Source organism: Chlorocebus sabaeus, chromosome 1 (assembly GCF_047675955.1).
Source record: "Chlorocebus sabaeus isolate Y175 chromosome 1, mChlSab1.0.hap1, whole genome shotgun sequence".
In the NCBI taxonomy this organism is placed as follows: Eukaryota; Metazoa; Chordata; class Mammalia; order Primates; family Cercopithecidae; genus Chlorocebus; species Chlorocebus sabaeus.
This window is the reverse complement of record NC_132904.1, coordinates 111,530,831-111,550,380: the sequence shown is the minus strand read 5'-3', so window position 1 is coordinate 111,550,380 and position 19,550 is coordinate 111,530,831. Positions and strand designations below refer to the sequence as shown.

The window sequence follows — 19,550 nt, the reverse complement described above, 5'->3', positions numbered from 1 at the left end:
GTGAAGTCATACTCTTCTGAGTCCTTCGACTGTATAAATCAGGGGGTTGGCAATTTGGTTTCTGATTCCTTGGCATTGACTGATCAACATTTGGTTCATTGGTGAGCATTTAAGAACCACCAGTGAGAGCATAAGAAATTAGCAATCCTTCATACTGTCAGGAAGCATTGAGATTGAGCTGTCAGAGGCTGAGGGTGAATGCTTCATTGGATTGAGCCACTGAACCAGCTGTATTTCTTTGTCTTCCATGGCATTCTTGGATAGAGTCCATTTAGCTAGGAAGTAAAGACTTTGGTCAGTTCATTTAATAAGAACGAACTTAGAAAATCCTGCATTGACCACTTAGATGTATTGAAAATAGGAGAACATTAGTTATTGAGCTAAACTCCTTTAAAAATAAATCAAAAATATTAGGGCATGAAATAGTACATAACCTTTAACGTTAATGCACAGCCTAAATTGTAACTTTAAAGCAGTAGAAAGTTTTTATTTTCTTTCTTTTTTAAAAAAATTAATCAGAGTGGCCATGTTTATTGGATGCTAGAGTGGTTGTAGTAGTGAAGAAAAAATAGAAAAGGAGAAACTAGACATTCCGAATTGTGTTTGGTCACAGTATCTAAACTTTCATGAATGTGCTTTATTCCTTTTTGAAAACTATCTTCCTCTATGTTTTTCCTTTCTGTTATTTTTTTAGACAAACCTTGTCTGACTATAACCTTTAAATAATTGGTAAACTAGAGCAGCGAAACTGACATGAAAATCTATTGAAAAGAAATGGAAGCTGGGAGCATTATTCTAGTAAAGAACTGGCCAGCCTATTGTCCCCTTCCCTTGTGCTGTGTGTGGGAATTATTTCTGCTGGCAACAGACAACATTGACAGTAGTAGTAGTAAAATAATTCACATCTATTTCTATTAGTAATAATGTAATACTGGATCATCTCTAGGCCACAAAATAATTGACCCATTTCTAGGAGCAGAAAGTCTTCAAACTACAAGTGCTTCTCTGTCTGCCCACGTCTGCTTCACTTTCTCTTTCTCCTCACCACACACACACACACACACACACACACACACACACACACACAGTTGAGCTTGTAGGTCTTCACCCTGGTTCTTACAGGCACCCCCGCCTGGAACGCCACTTTCAGCCTCCATAATTCTATCATTTTTCGGGAGCTAGTCTAAGACCCGATCCCTTAAGCTTTTCTTCACTTGTCCATTGCATTCAGTCCTATTCAAGAGACATTTGCTGAGTGTAAAGCACTGGAGATACCACACTGAACAAGGTGGGCAAGCCTCTGCGCTCAGAGACCTCACAGTGAAGTGGGGATTTGTAAGCAAGGCCGGGCCTTTACAGCAGCATGGTAGACACTACGACAGGTGGGGCACAGGGCACTGTGGGAGCCTTGCCCAGACCTTACCTAGTCTTCTGCACCGATCCCACTTTGCCCTGAATATCTGGCCTGGCTTTAGTAGCTTCCAGGGAAGCTGGCACTTAATTTTATGCTGCCTCACATTGTCTTCTTTCTGTCTGGTATCTCCCTGGCTGGATGGTAACTACCTTGATGATAATAGACTTCATTGTATTTTTCTGCTGCCTTTTAAAACCCTATAGGGTCTTATATAGCACTCAATGGATGGTAAATACTCAGTAAACACTCACTGATTTGCTTAGACCCTCTTCCCTTCCCTCCACCTCTGTGGCGTTACACAGGGGTGATTTCCCCTCACTGCATTCCTTCCGATACCTTCTATAATTTGCAAATGGCTGACCTCTGAACCTTGTTTGCTTATGGGCAGTGAACTCCAGAAGATGGTAGTCTTCGTCTTCCGACCCTGGGTTCTTGGGCAGCAACGTGTCTTCCTTCTACCAAACTATCCTTTCTTCCTCAGCTCCCATCAATTTCCTTATACTTCAGTCTCTCCAGGCACAGATCCACCATCACCTCTTTCTGCATAGCCTCTAAAATGCTTTCCTCTTTCTGGGACTGTTTTCCTAATGAGGGCGGAATATAATTTAGAGGCTTAATTTTAGAAAACTATATGAAGCAGCAGACCCATAAAATGTTATGATTCACAACCACTTGTTTTGTTCTCATAATGCAACCTAAACTAAAAAGCCATTCATCAGAGCTATAAAAGCTGTTCATGGCTGTCTTTAGTATATCGTGTGGAGCATAATTCAGCCCACAGAGAGGCTACAGATGGATTCATGGGGCCATTTGCCTTGGTGTACGTTAAAGGCCAGTAATTTCTACGCTCTGTAGAATACTCTATTTTACGATAAACCCTCAATTTTTTCTTAACCCTACTTAGTTTTCCTTTCCATTTTAATATAAACGTGTCCCCATTTATAACCTCTTCCATCCCCTGTAAATAATTGCCAAGATTCTGACTGTTCCCTAATTCATAGTCCTTCTTGTCTCAGCTACTTTGACCATTTAAGGAGATTGGTGTATGAAGATGTGTTGACTAGAAGCCCAAAATGCAGCCTCCACGGAGAGTTGCCTTGGTCATCTGTCTCCTCTAACAACACCCTAGGAGAACCATTGGTCCTTCCGTCCGTCACAGCTCCCCAGAGAGCAAATTACCAACACTTTCCTAGAAATGAATGAGGGAACAAAGCTGTGGGCATTCTGGGCTCTGTTTTTATAGTGTTGTGATGAGAATGCACTGGTGATTGTGAACCCAAGTTGCTAACTATAGTGTCATCAAAACTTAAGATGCCTCTTATATTGTGTTCACGTTTAAATAATGAGGTCTGACCTTTACATTTACTCACAATCATGTATCTAGGTCATCACATCATATTTTCAAAAGTACAAGATAATATCCTGGAAGTTAAAGGCTCCAGCCATAGGGTAGATGCATCTGGGTTTGAATCCTGGCTTGGGTACCAGTTTGGCTGTGCTTCCTTAAGTATGTTGCATAACCGCTCAGTTTCTTCATCTGCAAAATAAGGTTTCTCACTGAACCTATCCCATAGGATTACGGTGACAATAGCAAAAGATAATCCATATAAGACATCACCGTAGTACTTGGTTCATGGTAATCAGTATGACATATTCAGTAATTCTTCTTTTTATTAAGAGTCTACCAAAAAAAAATAATAAAGCAAGGAACTGGAAGGATCTTATTAAATCTAGACAAACATTTTCAATAAAACTCTAAGATGGACGGCTTGTGTGTCTTTGATACATGTTTTACTTTCTAAAGCTAGTTTAAATTGTGTTGTAAACAGAAGGACATCTAACAAAAAATGAACCAGTTATTTATTTAACCCCATGATTAAATGTCAGTGACATGATGTTCTTTTTTCTTTCAGTTAGCTATTAAATATAGTATTATGATTTTTAACTTACCTTTTGTACATCAGTTGTTTAGCTGAAAAGTAAATTCTTTTTTTTGTATTAGGAACTAAGCTTTTTTTCATTGAAAACTGCTGTAGTTATAGACAGCTCATGTATTTCCACTTAAAGTGTACCTTGTACTGCATATTTGCCCTGGATCTGAAGATCCATCTTTTTTTAGCAGACTCATTTTAAACTCTCACAAAACTAAATGATTTCCTTGAAGAACAAGTTTCATTATTTGGCAGATGAAACTGGTGGTGGCCATTCAGAATCTTAGTCTGGATCACACAGTTTTTAAAAGCTCAACAACTTTGAAATAAATTCATGCATAATTTATAATAGAAAAACGGTTAAAAAATCGAGAATTGTTTTGAAAGTGGCTTTGCCCCCCTTTTAAAAATCTATTTTTCTGCAAGATGTAAAAATAGCATTTATCTTAGTGTTCTCTTTAAGCTTAAGTCTTGAGGGGGACGATTCCCTAAGATTAAGCTCTTTTGGCTGAATTAATACTCCCATTATTTATTATTTTTATTGGGAGTTCCTGGGCATTCCCTGTGCTACAAAAGAACCTGCCTTCTACGCTCTGGATAAGTTTGTTAGGTCTGTTCAGAACAGCTTGACGCAACTGTGGTCAGGCATCATCCACAGGACCCACAGCTTTAGGAATGCTCAGGCAAAATGATACAGTGTGGTTCTTTCTGTAGCCCTTTTCCATAATGAAAGAAACAGATTCTGTCTTGTAGTTGGGTGGATTTTCCCAATCTACTGGGAGTTCAATCCATTTATAGCTAACATTAGGTCAAGGCCAGAGGGGCCATGGCCCTCGCAGTTGTCATTAGTGAGCTCTTATTTCTATTCCATTGAGAAGCTGAAATTGACAAACTGTCTAGGGAGATGTGCAGTTTCTAGCTGCCTGTTTTTGAGCAGAACGCATTAAGGATAGGTCACTTGTCATGGTAGAATTCCTCATCATTAATCACTGAAAGACCAGATTCCTAGGTAAATAAGTAAACTCGTTGATAAAGCCACATCTTGATAGAAAATGTACCTTCTTGACATCCTCCTGTCTGCCAGCCTGGTCAGCAATGTTGCTGCCCCCTCGGAACAGACAGCCTTATTTAATTCTGATGATGGAGAATCACCATGGATCTGTGAAGATCTGAGTCGTAGCTGTTGCAGGAGGCCTGCTTTGATTTGTATACAATGTGAATAACTGTCTGTGCATTCGGAGTGCTGTAATTTTTTCTTCTTCTGTGCCTACAGGGACTGGATTGCCTTATCAGGGTAAAGTTCATTCGGTAGGACTAATAATTAATCCCCTGTTCTTTTTGTTTCCTGCTTTCTTATCTGGTGGCTCCATTGTATACAAATTCCAGCATTTTTCATCACTGTGCCAAATAAAGCAATTTGGAGATGCAAGCAATAAAAAGCTTATTTTTATAACCCCTCTAGAAAGAAAACTGCTCAGATTCCATTTGAGTGAAAAAGGCATTCCATTTTGTGGCCATGTTTACATCTACTACCTAAACCAAGTTCTGGGAGAACGGGATGACCCGCTGTGACTGATGAGTCTCTATTGTCCAATAGAGTCAAAGAAACGATGGTATATTTGTTAAAGATATTGCCACTATCCATGAGCTTCCTGTACACACCACACTGTCTGTTTTGTTTCTCTTGCTTTATAACTTTTGAAACGCAGAAATAAGATAGTCTGTAGAGGTTATCAACTCAAGATTCACATCCTTAACTGGATAGCAAATGTCTTACTAATTGAGGCGTGTATTTAACTGGATTAAATCCAGTGGCTTGATGTTAGCATGCAGTGCAGCCATGTCTGCTGTCCTTTTATGAGAAGGGGTTTAGCTTTCTACGACCGTGCAGCATGCAAGTCACGCACTCATCCTAGGGTACTGGCTTGCCGTAATTTCATTTGGGGACAGGGGAACATTGCAGTGTGATGAGCTGGGTAGGAACTAAATATTTCACGTGTAAGAAGGAATATTGTTCTAATTAAACTGAATTTGGTGCCCATGGCAAGATCTGTGCTTAATATATTTGGGTATGTGTGAAAAGTTACATGTATTTTTTATAAGTTGGTCCCCATCCCATCCTTGACAAAAGGCTTTTGTTTTGGATATCATTACGTAGAGGAAGTTTGTTTTGAATATCGTTACATAGAGGAATTATGTAGTTAAAGATATTTCATAGCACAATACAATCTGAAGAGTTGTAACAGTTTCCCAGGCCCTTATTTAAGGGAAGAGTTCAGTGTTTACCTATAACTTGTAAAATGAAAGAGGAAAATTCTCTTTGCATTATCTAATACAGAATCTATTGTACAAATCCCTGAGGTTTTAACTGTTTTTCATTTAGAAAAGAAAAGCAATTATAGCATAAAGTAGATCTTGGATATTCAGGAGAAAATCAGGACTGAGTACAGGATACTCCGCCTTTCTTAGCCTGAAACTTTGCTCTTAGGTGGTCTTTGTGAAATATGTGGTTGGGGAGGAGGTGGGTAAAAATGTTAAGTATCTGATTTCATTTGACAACCCATTGGCAGGCATTGACTATACCCCCAAATCCATGTTTGCAACCTTGAAACGTCTACTTAATATATTACAATTAGAAATAAGTGCTAGTGAGTCTAGTTTTCTGACTTGTGGGTTGTTAAAGGGTCTGTCCACAAAGGGCTAGTGGAATGTGGGATTGGAGAGGATGACATTCGTAGGGACAGGATCGTCTTACCAGTGGTCTCTGAAGGTCTGACTCAACTGTCATCTTGATTTGGGTGACTCCGAAATCTGCAGCTTCACCCTTGAGCTCACTTAGAAAATGTAGTTCTACACACCATCCGGCTGGTTGAATGCATTATCTGCTTTTCCCTGCCCACATCCTCCAGGCTTCCCGTCCTCATCAATAAGTCCTCACCCTCCAGTCTCAATCTTGGCATTTTCCTTTATTCCCTCCATCCTCTCTCACCACCATTTTGTGATCAACCATGCTGTATAAACTTCTTCCTTGTAATTCTAGGATCTGATCTTTCCTGTGGTGACTGCTGCTCCTCCCTCCCTGGTTCAGGCCAGCATTGACTTGCCTGGCAATGCTCCAATAACCTCTTTGCTAGTCTTTTAACTTTCGTGGTCCCTGCTTCCCACCCTATCACACACACAACATTCAGTCCTTTTTACAAACCTCTATAGAATTGTTCTTCCTGGAATACAGTGTGGAATGTGATACCTCTCTACCCTGTTCTCTCTATACTCATCAACCTCCAACTACCTTCAGTCACTTTTCAACATGTGTAGGATAAAGTCTCTATTTCTGGCTCTGGCATTCAGAACCCTCCACAGTAATGACAAAATAAGGTCCTTCTTCCTCTCTCTTAACTCCTACCAGTCCTTTCTGAAATATTCATATGATCTTTATTATGCCCTGCTCCTTATCCTAGTTATATGAAGACCTTTCTTATGTATCCTACTAAATCCTGAGTTGCTAGAAGTTAAGTTCTATTTCTTTTACTTGCTTATATCCACCACATACAATTCTAACAAACTGTGACCAATACTAATGATAGCTAACATTTATTGAACATTTACTATGTGCTAGTTACTGTTCTAAGTGTTTACATAATTTTTTTCTCATCTTAGTTCACTGGGCAGGTATTATTATCCTTTCCATTTATTACAGTGCACTTGGAATTTAAAGAGGCAGAAATGATCACTTCTGTGCAACATAATCAGGCAAGGTTTCATGGCAATCCACAGGATATAGTGGTGAGGAAATTGATTGTAGAGATGGGCATCTCTACAGGGGATGAAAATGTGTTGGGGAGAGGTGGGAATTACAGGATAGGTAGAGAGGGGCATGGTCATTGGAAGTATGATACCAGGGATGGAAGAAACTGAGGATGAGGATGAATCTTGTATTAAGTACATTGGCAAGCAGTAGAGAAAGGAGTTCTGCGGAGATTTGTGCCTAGACCACTTGCTCAGTAGTTAGCACAAATGGCTTCATAGTCTTTTGGTCTATTCTGTCTGTACAGCTAGATCCTAAGGTCCTTGAGGAAGGGGAATGCAGTTTATTCTTTTTGGTAGTTTCAGCATTTAGTCTATAGTAATTGCCTGGTCAGTGTCATTTGATGATGAGTATGAGAGAAAAAAATTAAAATATTACAAAAGGCAGTCTCCCCTCCATTAACAGAAGCCTTCTTCATGTGAACCAAGCATGAGGATGGTATACAAAACCTATTTGGAGCAGGAACTTTATGAAGAATAGAAGAGCTTCTTTCCTCTCATCTTTCACAATTACTCGACCCTAGTAATCGTATTGTTTTAATCTCTGAATTCAGTGAAGGGATTTATAACTAGCATTTCTACTAGTTAAGATCTGCTTTAATTTTGACGTTTAGTGGAGTAGTCACCATAATTTCAGTGGACTGTAGATTATTGTTGTTATTATTAATGATAGTGTTCTGCACATTCTGTTGTTATTAAAGAAGAAAGCGTACCTTACTCTTTAGCATGCATTTCAGGGAGCCGTGAGCCCCGTGTATTTTGTCAGGCCATGGCTTTCATCAAGTCTCTGTAACAACATTAGAGCTTGGTGGTTGATGTGAGCTTTCAGGGTGTCCATACTGCATAATAATACTAATAGGCAAAACAAAACAAAACAGAAACTTGCAGTAGCAAAAGATGTTGCTATGGCTTACTTTGTGGTGGGGCATTGTGTTGCTGGTCAGCAGTATGTTCCTGTCTATTCAAGCTGGCTTTTGGCTACCAACCGTGAGATGTTTCGTTGCTCACAAGCCTCTCCCATTCTGTATTTTGCCCTCGGGCTCGCAATTGAGTGGATGCAATCTTGTTGAGAAAATGTGGTCTTTATTAGTGTTCAGCACAGATCGACTTTTCTTTTTCCGCTTCTGCAGAGCTAGTGGGATGCTTGGTGCAGGGAAGAAACAGGGGACAGATGACAGTATGAGGGCAGGAAAATAAGGGTTTTCGGGTGCTGAGAACCAGAATGCTGGCTTCGTGTAGAGATGATTGGAGCATCTAGGGTAGAAACAGCTTATTTGTACCCACCAGGCTTTTGGCAGCATTCCAGTCAACAACTAATTGTCAAAGAAAGATATTTGTCAATAAAAATACTTGTAAGTTAGTTTTTAGGTACATGACAAATAAGGAAACTTAATTGTATAAGACAGTTCTTGCCCTCCAGAGGTTTATGATGTAATGAGAACACAAAAATAACATCGATGCTCCCCAAGTCACCATGAATATGTGTGGTTTTACATACAATGTTTTATTTTTCACTGTGAGGATCTATGCATGTATTCTTGTGTATATTTTTCTATCTGTCTCCACGCCGCTTTGTCTGTTGACTTGGCTCTGTTTCATTGATCTAATGTATTCTACAAAGAGATTTGTGAGTGGCATGCTGCAGCCTCTTTTCCTTCTCCCATATGCTGTCTCTTTAACAAATGCCCACACATGTGACTTTCCCCCTCCTAATCCTGATGGTGCCTATTGTTTTAAGCAGTTCCTCGATTTATAGGTGTTACTGGGTAGCTTTTTAAGCACAAATACAAATGCATTGCAAGTGGAAATTAAATGCCAGAGTATCTGTGAAAAATATAAATCGTAGTCATTTAAAATAGTCATTCTATGAAGAATTGTACAGATGTGAAATTAATAAATACTAGTATAAGCATTAAATATTCACTGCCTGCTACTTCTGAGATGGTACAACAGCATCATTTTTTAATGATGGGTAATGATAAAACACATCAATTTTAAATAACCTATTTTCTCCTTTTCTCTTTCTGAAGCTATGAGTTGGCAAGCTTGAAATTAAATACAAGTAATGGTAATAACTAAACTTCTGTTCACCTTAGTCATGGAATAGACACATTTTTGTGTTTTCTGGATGTTCTGTGGCTATTTGAAAAGACCGGTAAATTGAAAATTGCAGCTAATGGGATCAGCTTGAATTTAAAGAAAAAAAATATGTCTCTGTTAGTGGAAAACAGGAAACGTGGAACCTTAAGTAGCGAGTGCACCATTATCCCCTAATGCATTCTTATTTGTCTCCTTATTAAAGCTCACTGGGTCCTCTTAGAGTAGTTAAAATGAACCTTTAAGATACTTTTCTACTCCCTCCCCTCCAACCCCTCTAAAATCTCTCAAAAACACCTTTATTTTTAGTTATGCTTCACTTGTTCTTTAATAAATTACTTGCAAAATATAAGAGTAGAATTAAAGAGCCAGCAGTTATACCTTGAATTCATATGTCCCTGTGCTATCAAAGAACTGTGTACACCTTTTATCTTCAATCTTATACACCATACAAATGGAATTGACAGAAATTGTTCTCTCTATTTCATAGATGGGAAACACTAAAGCATCTGTCTCCTAAGGTCACGTTGTAAAGCATGTTACAAGCTTATGTGTCCTAAGATGGGGAAGGGCAGGATGTTGTGAGTCCCCAGCCTGTCTAGGGAGGTTGGAGTGAGGTAAGGCCTCCTGAAGGAAATAGCACCTGCGCTGAGATCTGAAAAATGAGTTGGAATTGATTGGGCAGCCAAGGGGTGAGAAAGACGTGGGCGAGAGGAGGACATGGGTGGGAGGACGTAAGCGAGAGGAGGTAGGCATATAGAAATGACTGTGTGTGGCTCCCACAGGGATGTTATTGGGCCTGATTCTGGGCAGTGGCATAATGTGGGGAAGGATTTTTGTGAAATTGCAAGGAGTGGGTTTCCCCAAGGTTTTCCTCGCTCATTCTTTCTGTTGTGCTGGTTAAGAAAATGGCATGACCATTTAGAGTGGTGAAATGTAATCTTGATTGCAGACCTCAGTTACCTCAGCTGAAAATACCATGGCAGCAAGGGGCCTTGAGACAAATTCGTGGGAAGGGACTTCATAGAGGACCCAGGGCAAGAGTCAAGACCGGGCCAAAAGGAGAGTGCTTATGGTGAAAGCAGGACCGATCTGGGGGAAGACACAAGATCTGAACTTCTGATGTCATTGCGGGGTCACTGGGCTGCCATCCCACCCAAGAAATACCAGTATTTATAGATGTCTGAAGCATCTGGCCTGTAAAGAAAGATGTAATGAAGTTATTAATCCTGTGAGGACTCTATAAAATCAAAATCTCATCCTGTGGTTCTACTCTTTACTGCACATTCTCCCGGTTTTTGTTATTGCTGTTGTCTTGTCTCCCCCAGTTTTTAGGCACTGTGCTGCAAAGGCCAGGAGTGGCTCTGACAGAAACATTGCCAATGGCATTATTACCCTGGACCATTGTCAAGATTTTGTATTAACAAGTTGTATGAAACTGAAATGCGGACAAGGGGAAAAGTAGACTTTTTTAAAGCCCAGCCATTTTGTTTTTCAAGGGACAAATCTCCCTGGGTGATAACTACCAGATTGATGGGGATAGTGAAATGGCACTCAGAAAGGAGAACTGTTAACACAGTGTGCTAGCAGAGCCTGGTGCTCGTGCTTAAGCACCTGTGCCATTCCGTGATTCAGAGCAAGAAATAGGAAACAAACCCCTGTTGTCTAAAAAGAACCTAGCAGGAATAGTCTCTGCGTTTCCATTTGAACAGAACTCCATTAAGAGATTACTAACTAAGAAGCACTAAGATTTATGGTTGAATAAGCAATTGAAATCAAACCCTAAAGCTTATCTAGATGAATTCACATGCTTCTTTACCTGCAGAAGTTGGCTGGAATTATGCACACCTTATGTCAATATTGAAAAGCATGGGGTAAGAAGTGTGATTTTCAGGGAGGAAAATAGATCTTGAAACCCACCAAAATGTACTGTGGTTGGGGGACTTTTCTGGAGAGAACAGAACTTCTATTTAATGGGTATGAAGACCAACACTCTAGTATGTAATGTCAGCGTGTGTTTACTGGGACACCCCTTTGTCATGTATCTTCAAAGATGGCATTGAATTTGTCATGAGCTATAGCCATCTCATTCTTTCTCCAGGCGATGTTTTGATAAATGTTGATGAGTTTATAACTGTAAAACCAAATGACATTTATAGTGTGATACACACTTTACCCATTGCATAATTATATCTAATGGCTTTGCATGCAGAAAGGCATTTACCATTTACTTTTGTATAATATGACAATCTAAACCCCCAGGCCTAATTTTTTTTTTTTTTTTAACACAAAGATAAAGACTTAATTAAGAACCAAATACAATTTATTTTTGTAACTGACATTTAAGGTACCTAGTTCTTTGGTTAAATATGTGATAAAAATCATGATGCTTCTAGTAACAAAGATCAGTGGGTTTCATTTATTTCCCTCTGTCTTTGAAACATTGGTGAACTCATTTAATTATTGAACTGATATCCAGTATGACTTCTTGTTTCTCATTTCTAGTTAAAAGAGCTATTTTGAAAGGTAGCACAGAATTGAATAATGTGTTCAGTTAATGAGGAACATTTAAGAGATGTTTCTGAATTTAATATGATGGGAAAATAATAAACCACCACTGTAGTATAGACATACTTTATCCAGACAGTGATGATGTCTCAGGCCTCTTGGTCGTGGTCAAGCAAGGTTTTATTTTTAGCCATTTAGACATTTTGGAATGTTTATCATCATCCAGTAGGTCACTTAATAGATCAAAACAGTTTTGTTCTTTAGTCTTCATGTCAGAAATATAGCTTTTAGTTTCTTGTTAGGATATCTACTGTGTTCATGCGTAGACAACTAAGTAGCTTTCTCAGAAACAAGTCTGCTGTAGCAGTAGGTTTATCTTTCTGACCCGGTATTGACCCTACCTGCCCTGACATTGACGGCCTCTGATCAGCCTACCAATGATCTGAAGTTAAAGTTGTTCTCTCTGTCTGCCTTTCCATGGTGAAAAACTTCACATCCTTGCTCTCTTTTTACAGGAAATAAAACTAGATCGAAATAGGTCTCTTCTCAAGTGTTTGGTTATAGAAATAATCTTATTTTGAATCTCCATACTTCTGAAAAATACTGAATTATTTGTGAATAACATGAAGTTTGTCCTCTTCAAATTGCTGATGTTAGATCCTATTGAGACTCTAAGCCTTATGGAATGGTGGAGAGTTAAAAGTTTGTTTTTGTTTGTTTGTTTGAGGTTAAACTCTTAATAATCTAGCTGTATACTAGTTAGGTCTAACTGATTAAAATGTTTTTCTTTTAAAATATGAAAACAGTTTTTATATATACCTGAATAAATATGGAACTCATTACTATTTGATAATAAGCAAAAAAAAAATCTGTTCATCTTTGTAAGCTCATAAATAAAGAGTAGGGTGTTCACTGATTTCTGAACTTGAATGCACAGTTTGGAGAAATGTTGCAGCTGAGTATAATCCTTTGGCTAGGAGGCGTAATAGAAACAAGAAATGCACTGACCACAATTAAAATGCAGAAGTAAGACTTTTGCTTGTGTCTGAGGTCAGGCTTTTAATAATGCATCTGTGAACTGCTTTCTTTTGCCTTTAACAAAATTGTAGAGCAATAGTCTTTGCAAGTTCCAAAAAAAAAAAAAAAAAAAATCTATAATGAACCAGAAAAAGTAATGTTAAACTAACATTTAAGACCTTCCAGAGAGGTTGTAGAATTTATTGGAAGAAGGAACAGAGTAATTTTCTGTGTAAGAGTGATTAGGAAGAACCATTTTCATGCTTTTAGTCTGAGACAGGTGGTATAGATTAATGTTGAATACATACAAAATCTATTGAGACTAATTAAAGATGCATATCCACATGGAATACCACATCTCAGTGGATCTTTGGCAGCCAATCCAACAAGCACATGTAGTGTTTATACCAAGCATTTTTCAAATTTAGCCAAGAGTGGTACCAGTGAAACTTCTGAAAACTGCCCTGAAAATCCTTAGTCTCTTTGTATTATAAAGTCTCTTGAGAATTTCTACCTCCAATAAATGCTTCTTGGAATAGAAGAGATTATAACCTGTGTTCATCTATAATGGGCACAAATATTATATAGCAATATAGAGTACTAGTTGACTGTACTGATCAAAATCCTATATACAGAGCTTCAATTTAAGTATTTGGCAATAGCTGTAAGAATGATCTTGACCCTTTACTTCCTGAGAGGGCATCCATTTCTAACCTGATACTTAGCCTGATAAAGATGAAGCTGTACTAAGGACCTATCTCAGGTGTTTAATCCAGGAGAGTGAATTAACACATCAGTCCCTAAGCCTCTGTCCCTCATCCAGGTTGGCTTAATACCCTTTGGTGACTTGATTGCTTCTTACAAATGCTAATGAACAGTTCACTTTGACACTGTACACAAACACAATCTGGTGGTTGTGTTCAGATGTGTTTCATACTGCTAATGAATAAACTCCCAGTGGTTCACAGTTAGCTGAAATAAGCAATGACTTGAGGTATATCCCAAAAGTGATTTATTAACCATGTTGTAAACCAAGTGGACTGGATTTTAGAGAAAGTGGGAATGTTCTCTTGAATTCAAGGGCCAAAGTAAGCAGGATATTTTAAATAAAGGAACTTAATAGTCTTAGATAATATTCCATACCAAGGTTTGTATTGGGAGTAGGGGTGAGAGTTGGGAATATGTACAGGGAGATAAGAATGCCTGTTTATCATTTAACAGAAGAGGTATCAACATTTGTCTGTAAAGCTTTCTTTTTAATAAACATTGAATTGGAGCTTTGCTGGGCCATCAGCTATCCAGTCAGTAATGGGCTTCAAAGAAGCCACCCTTTCCTTTCTTTTAAGGTTTTCACCAATAAAGCAAATCCTGTAGTTGCAGCAAGAATAAGAAGGAAATGTTCTGGAAGAAGAGGGGAGGGGGTGCCCAGAACTTATGGGGAATAGATTAATATTTATAGACATCAGCAATGGTCTCTTACCAACATTTATAACTCCAACAGTAGCAGATTGAGGGCTGAATCAACATTTTTGCCCCTCTGTAAAATAATAAATATGGTAAAGTAGCTCTCAGAACTGCCTTTATCATAGGGATAAATCAGGACAGTTTGTGTTGCAGGAGAGACTTAAAACTTATAAATATGTTGCCCTTTAGGCTACTATTCATCAAAGTGATATGAAATCTAGACTAAAGGCTTTTGTTATAGTGTGTCTGCGTATTCTCTTTTAGAAGTATAAATTGGAAAGAGCACTGTCATTTTGGTCATACTGGCCTGCTGTGCTACTTAAATGCATGTCCCTTTTGGGATGTATTTGAAGAGAAGGAAATAGTGGGAGTTGACGACTGCACACTGTTACACAAATCCTCTTCGTTGCCTAAACCTTCCTTGCAGAAGGCATAATTTCCAGCAGGAAAAATACAGTAAATAACGGCTTGACAAATGACCTATTTTGGTGCAGTCAACTTTCTTCCTAAGACACTGGAGTAGAGAAGTAGTTCCTTAAAAGCCTCATCAAATCCAGAGGGACGTAGCTTTCCTTCTTGGTGCTCCAATTCAAATGTATACAAATGGGCATGGCTAAAGATTCTTTCAGTTTGCAGAGGGAAAGCGTATCAGGCTAGTGACAGATGCTTTACGTCACATGACTTGATGGGTATTATGGTATATGAAATCTCATATAACTTTGCAATTCTGATCTGAATGTCCTGGCTTCTGTGCTTGGGAGTCAGAGTTGAAGCTCCAACCCTGTCCTCTACTCCCCTTAGTGCCTTTCAATGTTGAATCACATATGGTGTATGGAATCACCTGCCGTTTGGAGGCCCCCACAGAGTATGTACTGAGCAGTTTTCCTTTTTTAATGTGTAGTACAGCTCCTAGTTTTCAAGAATAACTAATTGGGAGCATAAACCTCACTTTGTCCTTGAATGGTTTGCAATTTAGGAGCCCTGAATAACGGAAATGGAGGGCCTACAAAGAGGGCATCGAAGCGTGCTGCAGTTTGATAATTTGCCCGCTTGGCTTGGGTAAGCTGCTGGTGTGGAATTGCCCTGGGAAGAAACAGCAGACCCTCTCAGGTCGGTAGCTTGTCTCTGATGTTGGTTTGGGGGAATTTAGAGAGTTGGGGAACTCCGATGACCCCTTGGGGCCTCTATCCTGCCATGCGTGTTTTCACAAGAGCAGAGTGTGGGCCACTGGGTTAGTTTGGATTTGCTTGAGTGCCAGCATATGGATAATACACTTAGATTGGAGCGGAGCACTGAAGTTGCACCAGGCCACACTCATGTCTAGAAACCATTATTCCTGGGAGTCCAGTCTAGAAGCTATGGCTGAGGAGAGAAATACTTTGAACTATGGGATCCAAAAAGCCCATTGGTCCCTATCTGACACCCAAGCATATTTACTTCCTGCTTGGCCATGTAGCCAACCAGAAGGGCGCAATATGGTGATGTCAAGTTCCACCTGTGTGTCAAATGGAAAAGACGGCAGCTCTGCAGCCCCACTCGTTCTGTTGAGATGGTTGCAGTTTGACTTGCCAAGTCAAATTCCTTGTACTCTGTACAAGTCAGAATGCCCAACCTTATCACTGGTAACTGACTCTAAAGAGGGGCTCAGAACAGGAGAGCACAGGTTTTCTCTTTATCAGATGCCTTTAAAGCCGCTTCGCAGCACATCCCTGTGATTGCTAACACCATTATGAAGATTGACAGTTTCATCAAGAAAGCAAAGAAGAAAATCTGCAGACAATAAATGGAGGCAGTGCTGGGCCCTGCTCCGGTTACCCTCAATAGCACTTCCAGAGCACTGAGCTGGGGCTGGGGTCCTTTCCGCCCTTCAAGGACCTGTGGCTTTTTTTTATTGAGCACAGAGCTTGAGAACTTTTGTGGCCCTTTTCCTAGTACAAATTAGTGAGGAGAAGTCTGAAGACTGTAGATAGAGACTTGGTTGTGGTGGTGAGGATTGGTTTTTCCTTGCCTGAAAAGGATGGCCTGAAAGCAAGCCTCTAGCATTGTCCAGCAACTTTTCCACCTCGCAGGCTGAAATGCATATCCCAAAGTCTGCAAATATTTTAGTACAGTGGCCGAACTGGAGAAGCTCAAGTGTAAAAAAATCAAGAATGTTCTTCTAAGGATACAGAATATCTCTGAATTGTTAGCAGTTATCTATAGCTAATAATCCTGGGCACTCTCTTACCCCAAGCCAGCTGCATCACAAATATGTGGGCTATTGGCTGCAAGGCCAGTGGTGTGAATGATTCAATGCAAACCCGTCAACACTACTGGGAAAACAATTCTTCGTAAAGACTTACTGGAGATGATTCAGTGCCATCATCAGCAGAAGCGAGCAGCTGTGTGAAACCACCGCTTCTCTGAGCTTTGGATGTGTTAACGATATATTCTCAGAAGTAAATAATCCTTTTGCTAACAAGATGAACCCTATTTACTCACTTTCATTCCCTTGAGGTTTGAATTCAGCCCAGTGACCATGTCATAAATATCGTTCTGACCTCCAAGGGGGCTGTTCCAGAATCTTAGTTCTTTTGCAAGTGTCCTTCTCAGAGGTTAAGCTGTCCACCCAGCCATGTTACCTTATATTCGTCATATTTTTTAAAGGAACTGAAGGGGTTAATTGGTTTCTTCAGTAAAGAGACTTTCGCCAAAGAAAGCAATTTTAGGTTAGTTTGTGTAGTAGCCAGGGAAATGTACTCAAAGGGGTGGACCGTGTTTCTGTTGTGCAGATAACCTACATACTGCTTTAGAAATGTGTGATTTCCAGCGTGTGCTAAAATAAGAAGTGGTTGTTTGATTTATCTCCCACAATGGTATGGCATTCTCTTCCTAAGTGGCATTTCATTCGCAAGCCAGGCACTGTAAATTTGAACTGAATATGTAAGTAAATATCCCTCAAGGAGATAGCACACTGGCTGGCCTCGTCTGAGAATACGGCTGCTAAAAATGAAGCTCTTGGCTTTTGGAAAAGGCTCAGCACCTGAAATACATTAGCATCCAAAAGAGGGCATGGTGTGCTCGCCAGCCAAACAAACTGAAAGTTAGTCTGAGCTATAATTGTGGAGCATCGCCTACAAACAAAGTGATATTTGGGTTGTATCTCCTACATTTGCCCTCAAGCACTCAAACTTACATTCAACCCATTGGAATTTTGCTTTGAACTTTCATGTTTGGGCACATCACCTCAGTGCATAGCAACTTGGTACGTGATAGCTTTTACTCTAGCATCTTTGCATGGCAGGGACAAAGACAGTGATGGTGTTTTATGAAGCCCTAACAGGATTGCTGCTGTGCATAATTGTTAAAGGGCTGTCGATCTACTGATGTGGAACAGGCAAGAAGCTTAAAGAATGGAGAAAACCCATAATCGCAGAGTAACTTGTATTCTGATTCATTATTTATCACATCATGGTTAAAACAATTTCCTAGTTTTGTGTATTTTTAATATTGACATTGAATTTTCACCTAATGCAAAGGCAGGTTTCAGAAACTTTTTAAACATTTATATATGCAGGTAGTTAAGGGGGAAAATCCCTTTTTTATTAAGATACAGAATGCATGTTTATCAAAATTCATCTCAGATTCCATTTAGAAATATAGATACCTTGGGTTTGAAAGAACTTACTGAGCTACACGGAATGACAGATATTACTGACAGAACAAAGTTATGAATGATAAAAGAACCCAGGAAATGCTTATACTCATGTGGCTATAAATTAAGTAGTAGAAGAAAGACTGCTATTTGTTGGCGGGCATAGAGCAAGCATTAAGTTAGTAAATGTGTAAGATAACACTCAGTGTACATCTTGGATTGCTTCATGGAGAAGTACTGAACCTCCTCTGTGACTCAGTCCCTCGTGGCTGATGGCCTGTGAGCCCGCCACTCCCACGGGGTTCTCACTGACATAATGCAGACATGGCACTCCAGGAGGCCTCAGGCAGTAGCACAGGAGTCCTGCACAGAGATCGTAGCTGAAAAAGTCATAGAATTCTAGAAAAATTGAGCATTGTAAATGTTGGTTTGTGCTTCAAAATGTGACATTTCGCTGCTATGAGCAACATCTGTTCAAAGCCACCTAATACTAAGACATGGCTGAGCAATATTACCTTTGTTTTAAGCACAATTAGCAGCTCTCTGGAATAACTGATGCAGTCCAGCCCCTCTGGAAATCCTACTGGCTGATGCCCACAGCACACTGAATGCTGGCGGGTGAGGCTGCCTTTGCATACCTGTATAACTCGTCTCTTACCACGATGGTTCTTAAACTTCAGGAGGCCTCAGAATCATCTGGAAGGCTTATTAAGACATTGTTGGACCCCACTTCTAGAGTTACTGATGCATTCAATCTATAAAAGGACACCCAAGAATTTGCATTTCTAACAAGCTTCCTCATGATGTGAGGCTGTGGTCCAGGAATGACCATTTGGGGACTGCTGTCCTCTTAAGTGAGTTATATGGTTACCAATAATCAATTTCATTGGTTTACAAACCACCTCAAAGCAAAGACCTGAGAGGGGAGGGGTGGTGAGGAAAGACCTGGACTTTACACCAAAAGATTAAATGAATGTACAGCCATACATTTCAAATCAAAATGTTTATGGCATATATGTATCTTTTCTTATGATTTCCCACCATAAGTCATTCTTTTGAATTAACCCAGTGAACTACTGGTCCCAAATACAGATTAGACCACCTGTATTGTAGGAGTAGCGTTTGTGTTTACAACACAGGTAGGTGTATTCAGTGGTGGAGACAGGGAAACTTTTCCGTGATTTTTTGAGAGATGAGCACTGGAGCATGTAAAAATACAAGGAATACATACCAAAAGCGTTTCCTGTGTGGATAGAGGCAGGGCTAAATGGCTGAGGAACGAAAAGCCGGAACATAAAGGAAATACAGCAGCAAGAATACACTGGCCAGGGTTCCCAGATGTGGCATAGCCTGTGTCTTACAGACCAGAAGCCAGAGACCCAGGAAGACTAGGGCCAGATACTGATCTAGGCACTGGAGAAAGCACCATGAACAAAACACCCAGGTTCCTTCTGTCTTAGAGGTTAAAGTCACTTCTTTCCTTCCCTTGTGAGAAAAGAGGAAATTTCAGTATTGGTATTGAATTCCTAAAATAGGAAGATGTTATGATTCCTTTTGTTAAAAAATAGGCAAACAGAAAACTATTTTCCTGATGTAAGTATGTATATTCAAGAAGGGGAGGGGCATGTGGTAGGTGGGAGGCAGTCTCGTAAACAGTATTTCGAGAGCAAACACAGTCTAA

At 39.7% G+C, this 19,550-nt stretch overlaps 1 protein-coding gene across 4 annotated transcripts in view; it reads left to right on the top strand.

The window, feature by feature from the left end:
• CADM1 (cell adhesion molecule 1) overlaps positions 1-19,550 on the top strand; it is a 332,505-nt gene that overhangs the window by 221,360 nt on the left and 91,595 nt on the right. The gene's annotated exons all lie outside the window — the stretch shown is intronic.